Raw genomic sequence first — 12,241 nt, 5'->3', positions numbered from 1 at the left:
GTGTTAAATGTAAGACAAAATAAAAATTTTCATAATTTTAGCTTAATTTTAAAGACATAACCCTAATCAAATCTTTTCTTGCTTATTCATTATAACACTTTTTTATATTTTAAGTGGATTTACTTTAAGTGATCTTTTCCTATCAGAAAATGGGAGCCTTATATATATATATATATTCCCATCTGGAATTTTTCTTTTTTTTTTTGAGATGGAGTTTTGTTCTCATGGCCCAGGCTGGAGTGCAATGTCAAGATCTTGGCTCACCACAAACTCTGCCTCCCAGGTTCAAGTGATTCTCCTGCCTCTGCCTGCTGAAGGCTGAAATTACAGCTGAAATTACAGGCATGCACCACTATGCCTGGCTAATTTTGTATTTTCAGTAGAATGGGGTTTCTCCATGTTGATCAGGCTGGTCTCAAACTCCTGACCTCAGCTGATCCGCCTGCCTTGGCATCCCAAAGTGCTGAAATCTCGGCTCACTGTAACCTCTGCCTCTCAGGTTCAAGCGATTCTCCTTGCCTCAGCCTCCCAAGTAGCTGGGATTACAGGCACCCACCACCATGCCCGGCTAATTTTTTTGTATTTAGTAGAGATGGGTTTTCACTATGTTGGCCAGGCTGGTCTTGAACTTCTGACCTCGTGATCTGCCTGCCTTGGCCTCCCAAAGTGCTGGGATTACAGGTGTGAGCCATCGCAACCAGCCACCCCCACCTGGAATTCTATAACTCACTTTTTAACTTATGGTCTATGTCTTTCTCCATTTATTAAATGTTCTTCTAAAACATGCACTCCATCATGTGACTGGGCCACCATTTATATAATCAATATACTACTGTGGTATTTTGAAGTTGTTTCCATTTTCAACAATATCATAAACAAAGGTGAAGAGAATAATGCCAATGTATAAATGTTGGGCAAGTTTTTAATTCTTGTGTCTCGGTTTCCTTATCTGTCAGGTGGGGACAAGAATGGACCAACCTCATAGGGCTACTGTGAGAAATGAACACATGAATACATTTATTTATGTATTTTTAGTTTACTTTAAGTTCCGGGATACATGTGCAGGATGTGCAGGTTTGTTACATAGGTATACAAGTGCCATGGTGGTTTGCTGCACCTATCAACTTGTCATCTAGGTTTTAAGCCCTGCATGCATTAGGTATTTGCCCTACACATTAATACTTTTAAAGTGTTCAAAACAGTGCTTCCCCCTACTCAGCAGTCTATAAAGATTTGCACTGATGGCTATGGTGGTGATGATGTCTCCTCTTTCAGTGAATGGCCATTGTCCACCCAGGTACTCAATCCAATCAATTCCCAAGACTTGTGAGTTATACTTCTTGATTTTGTTCACGTCCTTCGTCCCTCTGCCACTGCCCTATTCAGGCTACCCTCCCCTCTGCTTTTGTCCTATCTTCTAAGTGGTCTCCTTGCCTTGAGTTTTGAGCCCTTCCAATCCATTCTCCACCCTTTAGTCAAAGTGCTTTTTCTAAAACAAAACTCTAAATAGTTCAACCAAAGTATATTCTTACCAGCATTGTATGAGAATGCCTATTTCCCAAAACTTCACTAATATTATCTATAATTATCTTAAAAACATTTTTGAAAAATGGTATTATTTTATATTTTGCTTCTTTGCAAATATTCAGCTTTAAAACACATACATTTGCCATTTTTATCATTCCCTTTGTATAGTGTCTGTTTGCATCTTTTGCCCTAAAAGGCCTTTAATATTCTGACGTAGTAAATGCTGTCTATGTCGTGGAGCATACATTTGAAGTTGGGTGAAATTCGCCCTGGCCAGCCTTGGCTCTGGTCCTAGGACCCTGCAGATAAGCCCTTTTTGTGGTTGCTTCTGAATGTCATGTGCCCATCTGTTTTAATTTGGCCCAGTCCATGAAGACTTGAGAACAGGACTCCTTGAAGCACATAATAATCATTGCCTCAAAGTGGCCCGTTCTTCATGCCTGGATGGCTTCCCATAATCCAGCTCCTTCCGGATGGCCATTTTTAGCTGAGACAACCATGCCATTTCGAAGCCTGCTGCTTTTGGAGGCTAAATATAATTTCTCTGGGAAAGGGGCCAACTGCGACAGTTTATTTCCATTTGGCCTGTGTCTTGAGGCAAGACTGAATGTGAGAGGAAACCTGGAGCCAGTGCGAAAAACAGCATGGCAGTACCAGGCACCAGCCACCACTGTCCACACACAGCCTGGCGTGGGGGATCCAGAGTCCAGCCACACCCCCATGTTGGAACCCCCAGAGGGGATAGGCACCTTAGTCACAGCACGCTGCAGGACAGGTTCTTTCAGGCTGAAATGATAGGGCTGGCTGAGTGTGTGCCTACCCAAATCTGACAGGAAGGTTTTGCCTAAATTCAATTTCTCCTCATCCAGTGAATAACCATAGTCCACCCAATCCAATCAATTGAGTTGCTAGTTCTTAAAAAATGAAATCATTCATGTAAAAATGAGCAGCATATTTTAATGTTATAAAACTCATCAAACATTAAAAAGTGAAGTATATATTCAGATATTAACGATGGGCTTAATCATTTATTTACTTATTTATTTATTTTGAGACAGAGTTTTGCTTTTGTTGCCCAGGCTGGAGTGCAATGGCGCGATCTTGGCTCACCGCAACCTCCGCCTCCTGGGTTCAAGTGATTCTTCTGCTTCAGCCTCCTGAGTAGCTGGGATTACAGGCATGCACCACCATGCCCAGATAATTTTGTACTTTTAGTAGAGACAGGGTTTATCCATGTTGGTCAGGCTGGTCTCGAAATCCTGACCTCAGGTGATCCTCCCACCTCGGACTCCCAAAGTGCTGGGATTACAGGCATGAGCCACGGCGACCGGCCAATCTGTTTTTTAAAGTAGCATGAAATATATGTTAAACACAAATACTAAAAAAGATGCCAAAAACCCTATAAAACAAATAACTAAAGTGAATGGTCACAGGATGCTGATGTATGCATCCCATACAGGATGGTATTTCATACTTCTTGGGATAACACGTCAAGCCTTCTATGATTCAATTCCTGACCTTTTCAGTCGTGATCCTCCCCTCATCCTGAGTACTATACTTACCTCTCCAGCCATATTGAACAGCTCCAGCTCCCCAAGTGTGTCATACTTTTGCATATTCTATTTTATACTTTTGCATATACTAGCCTCTGTACTTTTGCATATAGTATTTTCTCTGCCTGAGTTGCAACTGGAAAACTTCTATTCTTCTTTCAAAACCCAGACTCAGTCCTCTTTGACCCACCCAAATAGAAGTAATTAGTCACCCCTGTGTTCTGGTATGGTTTCCAGTTCACACCTTTGTTGTTTTAGCACTACATTTTCCATGCTTGTGTCTCTTCTATTGGAATGTGAAAACTTTGAGAGCAGAGACTGTCTTTAGTTATTCATTCATTCATTATCCATTCAACAAATATTTGCTAAGTGCCTGTTATGTGCTGTGTGACTTGTCTTTGCTTTCATTATATGTACTCTGCTGAGCACAGTGCTGGGAAATGGCAAGTGCTAAAGCATGGGTGATGGGTGGGATGGAGTTATTGAAGATGGCTACATGGCCTGTCCTTAGCATGGGAGACTCGCCCTCTGCTGCTGCAGTGTTACTGAATCATCCTGGGCTTTCTCTCATTACTCACAGGTGGTATTTCTTCATGCCATGTCACTGCTTGGAAGAGAGGTGATAGCTTCCCGTTCTACCCCACCTCAGAACTCCTCATCACTTCCTGGCCTCCCAGCCTCACTCTGTGTCCTGAGATTCTAGATGCAGTCAGAACAATCAGCTGAATAGTCAACTTCTTCCCCCACAACTGACTTGCTTTCCCAGTAAAGATGATGTCTTGTCACACCCAGAGGGCCAAAGTGTGCCCACTTCCTGGCACCACTATGGACAGAATCCTGGGAACTGTGCTAGGACAGCATGTCACCAAGAAACGGCAGATCATAAGAAGTGGGGGTTGGCAGTATCTCTTTTTAAATCAAAGAGAGAGGATTGTAAGAACAAGATCCACAAAAATGGTTTTGGTGACTCAAATCCTGATACTATTTGGAGAAGTTGTTACTGGGGACAGGGGAAGGGGACAGGGAGGGAATGGGAGGGGAGAACAGAGAAATGCATGATTCAGTCTGCCATCTACCATTGACAGGAGGATGGGAGGTGCTTTTTCTTCTCTGCCATTTATGCTTTCATTCTTGATTTTCCAGACTCTAGATCCCCAGGGCCTTCCTTCCATAGAGTCGTTTGCCCTCTGTCAGCTTGATCTGTTTCCCAGATACCCAAAGCAGCCTCACTGACATAAACTGTTTATCCCCAACCTGATCTGTGATTGCACCTCACTATTAGCCCCTGGGCATAGATCAGCATCCCGTAACCGTTTGTGCTAGTTACTTAGTTATTTTACAGGGTTTTGGAGGGTCTATTTCTGATACTTGTGTTTGACATATATTGTATTCTACTTTAAAAAATAGATTAGGCCAATTGCTAATACTGGTCATATACTTCATCTTTTTTATGTTTGATGAGTTTTATAACATTAATATAAATGAGCATACATATGCCATTCATATTTTACACTTGAAACTTAAACAAATATTGGTTGGAGAATGTCTGCCAAAAGACGGCTTTTAGGATTTTAAGACAGAATCCTTATCAGGATCTCCAAGGGATGCAAAATTAAGTTTTAGTCACTACCTGAAAACAATCATTCTTTATAAAACTCAATGTCTCCTTTCAGGTCTTTTGAGGGATGTTGGGAAGATCCCTCTGCCCTCTCCCTGGGGCCCATCATATGTTCTGCAACAGGCTAAGTTCCTGAGTTCTCAGGGGGGCTGCACAGGAGTCTGCACCAAGTGGACATCCAGGACACCCCTGCATCCTAGACTGTGTTTCTTACACAACCCAAATGGGCTGTATTCCTACATGGAGATTGAGTCTTACTGATGCTTTTCACAATGGTGGTGGCATCTCCAGGGGAAAAGTCACATCATAGTCCAGTTTGGAGGGTTGCCGAGCCACTCACTCTCACATTTAAGTTCCCAAATCCCAAGTGTGTGAGAAATTAATCACTGGACATCTTGGGAGATAGGGTGCACACTGGTGGTTATGAAATGAAGCTTCACTTAAGCAAGTTATTACACCTTTCAGGTGTAATCAACCAACTGCATCTGGGATCCCACAGTGATGGATTTGTACCCCACTCCACAGCCCTAATAAAGTGAAAAACAGATAAGAGTTCAGACTTTATTTTAAAATGTATACGCTTTTGCTGTCCATTTCTTAGAAAAAAAATCATAGATGAGGTAGTAGAGTAAAATGAGTAGAACCAGGGCTCTTGAAGTCAGAAAAAATCCAGTTTAAAACCTCAAATCCACACTTTGTAGGTGGGTGACCTTGGGCATTGTCTTTGTTTAGTGTTGCTGTAATAGAACACTTGAGACTAGGTAGTTTATACAGAAAAGATTTATTTGGCTTATAATTTTGGTGGCTGGAAGGTTCAAGATTGGGCAGCTGCATCTGCTGAGGGCCTTAGGCTGCTTCAACTCATGGAGGAAAGTGGAAGGGGAGTGGGTCTGTGCAGAGATCACATGGAGAGAGACGAAGCAAGAGCGCTGACTGAAGAAGCCAGATTCTTTTTAGCAACCTGCTCCATTCCTGAGAGCGAGAACTCACTCAGCCCAGAAGAAGGGCCCTAATCTATTCATGAGAAATCAGCCCCCATGATCCAAACATCTCCACTAGCCCCCACCGCCCAGTACTGCCACACTGAGGATCAAACTTCAACACGAGTTTTAGAGGGGACAAACCAAAGCAGACATATTGTTTAATTTCTCTCAGTCTCAGATTATTCAGCCATCAAATGGAGATAATCACACTGACCTCACAGAGCTCTTAAGAAGAGTCAAGGACACAATGGATGTAAGTGTTCAGCACAGCACCTGGTAGCTAGAACTCAGTCAACAGTAGGAAGATAAGGAAATGAAAACTGACTTGGCTTTTGAAAGGTTTGAAATATCGAAGAGAGATTTTCCCAGTCTAACTGAGATCTCCAGATTTCTTCTCTTGCCTGGTGCCTGTACAGGTTGCTGTCTCTAAGTCAGTGGCTGGAGCAACTGCAGCATGGCTGGAACTCCATCGCTGTCAGTGAGGCCTCCGCTCAAGGACGGCAGCCTACTGCATGCTAGCACCTTGCTCTAGGATTGTCCCAGCTCTTTCTGTGGAAACCTGGAGCCTGATGATAAATCCCCCTTACTCGAGGTAACTTGGAGGCAGTTTTTTAGAGCTAAAACAGTTTAAATAAACCATTGATCTAGAATCTAGATCAGAAGCTGGAAAACTTTTTATATAAAGGGCCAGGTAGAAAATATTTTAGGCTTTGTGGCCCATATGGTCTCTGCTGCAACTATTCGATTCTCGTAGCGTGAAGGCAGTCAAAGATAATACATAAATGAATAGATGTGGCTGAGTTCCCATAAAACTTTATTTATGGCACAGAAATGTGAATTTCGTATCATTTTCATGTGTTGTAAAATATTATTCTTCTTTTAATTTTTCTAAAAGGACATTTTAAAATGTAAAATATGGGCCATACAAAAATAGGCAGTGGACTAGATTTAGCCCACGGGCCATATAGTTTGCTGACCCTGATCTAGAATGATGTTTTGTTAAAAATGAAATTTATTTTTCACAGCTCTAATGATTTACTGAGAATAGTGACAAAGTAGAGATATGTTGCCATTTTATTTCAGAGAAATTCTGACCTAAGCCTGAAGGAAACTGCTTTCTAACAAAATAAAATACATTTATTGAATCTTAGGAGATAAGGTTCACATCTTTTATATGTGGCTTAATCCCCACCTGGGGCATTACTACACAGGACAGTGAGAACTTTAGATTTTACCTTTTTGTTAACTAAGCATGGTCTCAGGCTTTGCCATATTTTATTTGTTTTTAATTGGGAAGTTTAACATTAGAAGACATGGGGCAAAATCATAACAAAGCAACAACAAATGACAAACACATTTTGCCCTAATCGATTATACTGAGTCCACACTATTAACTACCTCAAATTGGAAGTAGCTGAAAAGAAATACAGGAAAAATAGGAAATACTGAATGCCCATCATATAGCTAGAATTGTTACCGCCATTCTACAAATGAAGAACTAGTACTCATTTAAGTTTTTTTGTTTTTTCAAAGCTCACACAGCTAATAGATGCATAAGCTGGAATTCAAACATAGCACATATGGCTTTTTTTCAGCTTTTATTTTAGATTCATAAGGTACATGTGCTGGTTTGTTACATGGGTGTATTGCATGATGCTGAGGTTTGAAGTACAAATGATCTATCACCTTGGTACTGAGCATAGTACCCTGCAGTTAGTTTTTCTGCCTTTCCCTCCTTCCACCTCTTCCCCCTAGTAGTCCGCACTGTCTACTGTTGCCAACTTTATGTCCACGAGTACCCAGCGTTTAGCTCCCACTTATAAGTGAGAATATGCAATATTTGGTTTTCTGTTCCTGTGTTAATTTGCTTAGGATAATGGCCTCCAGCTGCATCCATGTTTCTGCAAAGGACATGATTTCATTCTTTTTTATGGCTGCGAAAAATAAAATATTGTATCTATCACCCTACTTTAGCTTTCTGCCTGTTAAATGTGTGTGTTTATTTAGTGCCGACCATGCCTGCCCTGTGCTAAGTTCTCTGTGTACATTATCAGAACTTCAAGAAGAAATCAACTAATCCACAATCATAGTGAAATATTTCAACACTCCTCTCCATAATTGACCCATGAATTAGATACACTGTGTCTCTTTTAATGTGCAGGTAGATTTTATCATTCCTATTTTACACTTGAGGAAACTGAGGCTTAGAGTGGTGGTTAATTGGTTTAGAAGCCACATGCCGAGCAAATGGTAGAACTGAGATATAACCCGGGATGTCAGGATTTCAAAGCCCAGGAGCTTTGCATTGACCTTCATGGCTTCCCTGCACCCACCAACCTCACAGTCATTTAGAAACTTATGGGATAGGCAGAAAGGAAGACCTGGAGAGGTAGGGACAGAGTTGAACACTGACCTCTCTCTCTTCCAAATCCCAATCAAGGGTTTCTCCAGAGAGTTGGGCTCTGTTAGGGATAACATTGAGGAAGTTTGATCCAATTACCAGCAACAGGAATAGTTATTTGTATTAGGTTTTGTTTCTTAAATCACACTGAACAAGCATTACTATCAGCCAGGAATTAATGGCCACACACAGCGAGAGACACCCAGGCATGGAGCAATAATTACCGAGGTCATTGACCTCACTTTGGGGCAAAGCTGACTTAGGGGTCTTGTCACTGCTGGAAATGACAGGATGCGAGTCAATGGATGCCGAGCCACCCTGGGTATAGTTCAAGCCTGTCTGCACTAAAATGATGTCAATTAGATTGAGGGAATTCGGAGACCAGAAAGATAAATAATAACAGCTTTGAAAGGGCTGATTCAGGAAGGTCAATTTCTGATTTGACAGAGTTGCAATGAGGACAAGTGATGACTGAAGATGCCTTAGGAGAGCCATTTGCCTGCACTTGGCTTGGGAGAAGAAGGAGGTCATGTGATGAGTTTGAATTGTTGCAGAGGTCGCGAACCAATCTCTTTTAAAAAGAGAGAGAGAGAGAGAGAGAGAGAGAGAGAGAAAGAGAGGTTAAAAAATGAAAAACAAGCAAAATACCAAGAAAAACTTGAGGCTTACCATAAGCCAACCTTGGAATATCTTCTAGAAGGAAGCCTGTGTGTGTTTATTGTGGGAGAAGCTAAAGTAAGGTGTAAAAATGAGATAATAAGCAAACAGGAGCGAACAATCTCGGCTGACAACAAACAGCAAGGAAATGCTGGGCCCTATCTGCTTTCTCCCACTATTACCAAAGTGAGCAGATTTCAGGATATGAAGCCATAACAGTAGATAGGAAAGTTTGCTCCAAGGCTCATGCCCATGGGTGTGTGGGGAATACAGGCAGTGCCAGAGATGACAGGAGGATGTTCCAGCTCACATTTCTCCCAGAAGCAGACCCCGAGGCAAGAATTCAAGTGCAAATATGGTAGCCCCCTTATCTAGGGGGGGATACTTTCCCCGGTGGATGCCTGAAACCTGCAGAGAGTACAGAATCCTATACATATATATCATTTTTTTCTATACATACCTATATATGATAAAGATTAATTTATAAATTAGGCACAGTAAGAGATTAACAATAATAACTAATAATAAAATAGAACAAGTATAAAAATATACTATAATAAAAGTCATGTGAATATGGTCTTTCTCTCTCTTAAATATCTTATTGCACAGTATTCACCTTTCTTATAATGATGTGAGGTGATAAAATGCCTACGTGATGAGATGAAGTGAGGTGAGTGATGTAGGCATTGTGATGTAAATGTCAAATTCCAGAAACAGACAATGCATACGTTTTGAATAGGGCTCAGTTCTGAGTACTGTGACAAAATATCGCACCATCCCACCCAGGACATGAATCCTCCATGTGTCCAGCATCTCCACATTGTGGCACTGCCCACCTTGAGTCACCTAGTAGCCCTCTGATATGGTTAGGCTTTATGTGTCCCCACCCAAATCTCATCTTGAATTGTAACCTCCATAATCCCCCACGTGTCAAGGGAGAGACCAGGCAGAGGTAACTGGATCATGGGGGCAGTTTCCCCCATGCTGTTCTCCTCATAGTGAGTGAGTTCTCATGAGATCTGATGGTTTTCTAAGGGGGCTCTTACCCCTTCACTTGGTGCTTCTCCTCCTTGCTGCCTTGTGAAGGTGTCTTGCTTCCCCTTTGCCTTCTGCCATGATTGTAAGTTTCCTGAGGCCTCCCCTGGCATGCTGAACTGTGAGTCAATTAAACCTCTTTCCTTTATAAATTACCCAGCCACAAGCAGTTCTTTATAGCAGTGTGAAAACAGACTAATACACCCTCTCAGTTATCAGACTGTCATGGTATTGCTTGTGTCCAAGTCCCCCTTATTTTACTTCAGAATGGCCCCAAAGCACAAGAATAGTGACGTGATAGTTTTGGACTGGGTTGACTGTGGGTAACTGAAACTCTGGTAAGCGAAACTGTGGATACAAGGGGACTACTGTAGTTTTCGGGAGGTGATTGCAGGAAGCACTGGTGAGGAGTGGGGCAGTAAGACTGAGATGGGAAGGCAGCCAAGTAAAGTCCCTCATCAGGCAAGTTGTCGCTGTGGACACTGAGGAACGCTGGGAGTCAGCGTAAAGCACAGGCCTTGGAGTCATCCTATCTGAGGGCAGAGGAAGCTGGGTGGGCCCCAGTGGGCACCGTGGGTAGAGGGGGCTCTAACAGAGCGAGGCTGTGGGCAAAGCGCAAAGGATCATGGGTGCTGATTGGCAGGTGAGAGTTGGGCTACATTTACAGTGATGGTAAATGCAGAGGGGATAGAGTTGGGCATTGCCAGCATCTGTGCAGGGCACCTCTCAGAAGAATCACCAGGGAAGTAAAGATTGAAGAGTAATGGTTTTATATCTGCACACACTGGGCTAAATAAGCAGGGGCTGTAGGAGAAAAGGAGAGACTAAAGCTGTAGACCAAGAGTAGAGCAGCTACAGAGAAGAAAGCAGGTTCGGTGAGGGGCCAATTATGTCAGAGTGAGGACCAGAGAGTGAGAGAGCTAAAGTTGAGAATTTTCCTGCCTACTGCCCCCGTTCCCCATGCAAAAGGAAAACTGGACTTGCCTGTCAGGCTCAATCATTTCAGTCCTCCATATTTTCATACTGTGCAGCCTGCTAGCACAGATGAAGATAGATGGTTTTCTCCTCCTTGAGAGTGGAGCTGGACATGGGAGAAAAAGTTTGCTATGTCAAAAAAATTAAGCTGCTTTTCTTGGCACAGAAAGTTCCAAAGATTAGGGAAAAAAGGATCTGTGAGTCCTCCTTTTAATTGGTCTATTAGTCAGACTGTTTTCCCCAAATGAATTCCTGGGCCAGTATAAACTTCTGCTGGGGCTGACTCTGCCATTCCTCCCCCTACCCATTCCCCCCAGAAGAATGAGCCCAGCCAAGGCCTCTTCTGATTTAAGCTAAGTTTCTGGAAGGCAGCCAAGGAGTCAGTCTTTGGAAAGATTATGGGGTCCCCCCTTCAGCAAACAAGCCTCATTCATTTCTTGGGTCTGGAAGTGGGCTGTGTCAGGAGCTCATGGTATGACCTCTCTTCCTGTCAGTGAGGCTTTGATTTTTGCTGTTACTCAGGGCATAGTGTAAATGCCTGTGAACTCAGGGCATCAGCCCAGCCCAGGGAACCAAGTTGTAGGAGGTTGAGTAACGGCCTCGGAAGTTATCAGGCTTCCATGTTTGGTAATGTAGGAATGATTACTCCTTATAGTAGTTCTTCAGGGAGGGGAGAGAGGGAGAGAGAAAGAAAGAGAGAGAGAGAGAGAGAGAGAGAGAGAGAGATTAATTTAGATTAATTTCAAGAATTGGAATTGGCTTCTGCAATTGGAGGAGGCCTGGTAAGTTCAAAGTCCGCAGGACAGGCTGGAAACCCAAGGAAGAATTGATGAAGCCACTCAAGTCTGAAGGCTAAGAACTCCCTCTTCCTCAAGAGAGGTCAGTCTTTTTCTCAAGGCCTTCAATTGCTTGGATGAGACTCACCATTTTATGGAGATAAACTGCTTTATTCAAAATCTACTGATTTAAACATTAACCTCAAATTAAAAATAATTACCTTCATAGCAACATCCAGATGTGTTTGGCCAAACATTTAGATGCCATGGTCCAGCTAAATTGATACCTAAAATTGACCATCACATTCCCCCCATTCTACTATTTTTTTGTTAAACAGATGGAAAAACTGAGGCTCAGAAAAATATAACAACCTGCTCAAAATCATGTAGCTAGTGTGTGATTTGACACACAAGCCATGCCTTAACCACCATGTTTGAGAGAGTTTGCAGATATAAATCCAGCTTTAGACTGAAATTGGCTGTGCAGAAATATCCCAATTCCCTGAACAGACTGGGAGCTCATTCCTCCTTTATGACACCCAGTCTGGCCAACAGGCTGAGGTGGCCTTGACCAACTGGAATTCTGCTTCTTCCTACTTCCTGCTCACTCTTAACCTACTGAGTCCTCTCTGTAGGCTGCCTTCTGTCATTCATATTTCTCTGTTCCCTGGCTAAGTTTCCTTCAGCACATGCTTTCCACTGGTTTCTATTTTCTC

General features: G+C 42.5%; 1 protein-coding gene across 1 annotated transcript in view; it reads left to right on the top strand.

Annotated features, from left to right (window-relative positions):
- TSPYL5 (TSPY like 5) overlaps positions 1 to 12,241 on the top strand; it is a 109,361-nt gene that overhangs the window by 74,707 nt on the left and 22,413 nt on the right. The window lies entirely within an intron of this gene.

Source organism: Papio anubis, chromosome 8 (genome assembly GCF_008728515.1).
Source record: "Papio anubis isolate 15944 chromosome 8, Panubis1.0, whole genome shotgun sequence".
NCBI classification, from domain to species: domain Eukaryota; kingdom Metazoa; phylum Chordata; class Mammalia; order Primates; family Cercopithecidae; genus Papio; species Papio anubis.
Note: the sequence above shows the minus strand (reverse complement) of the source record. Positions and strands in the feature narration are given on the sequence as shown.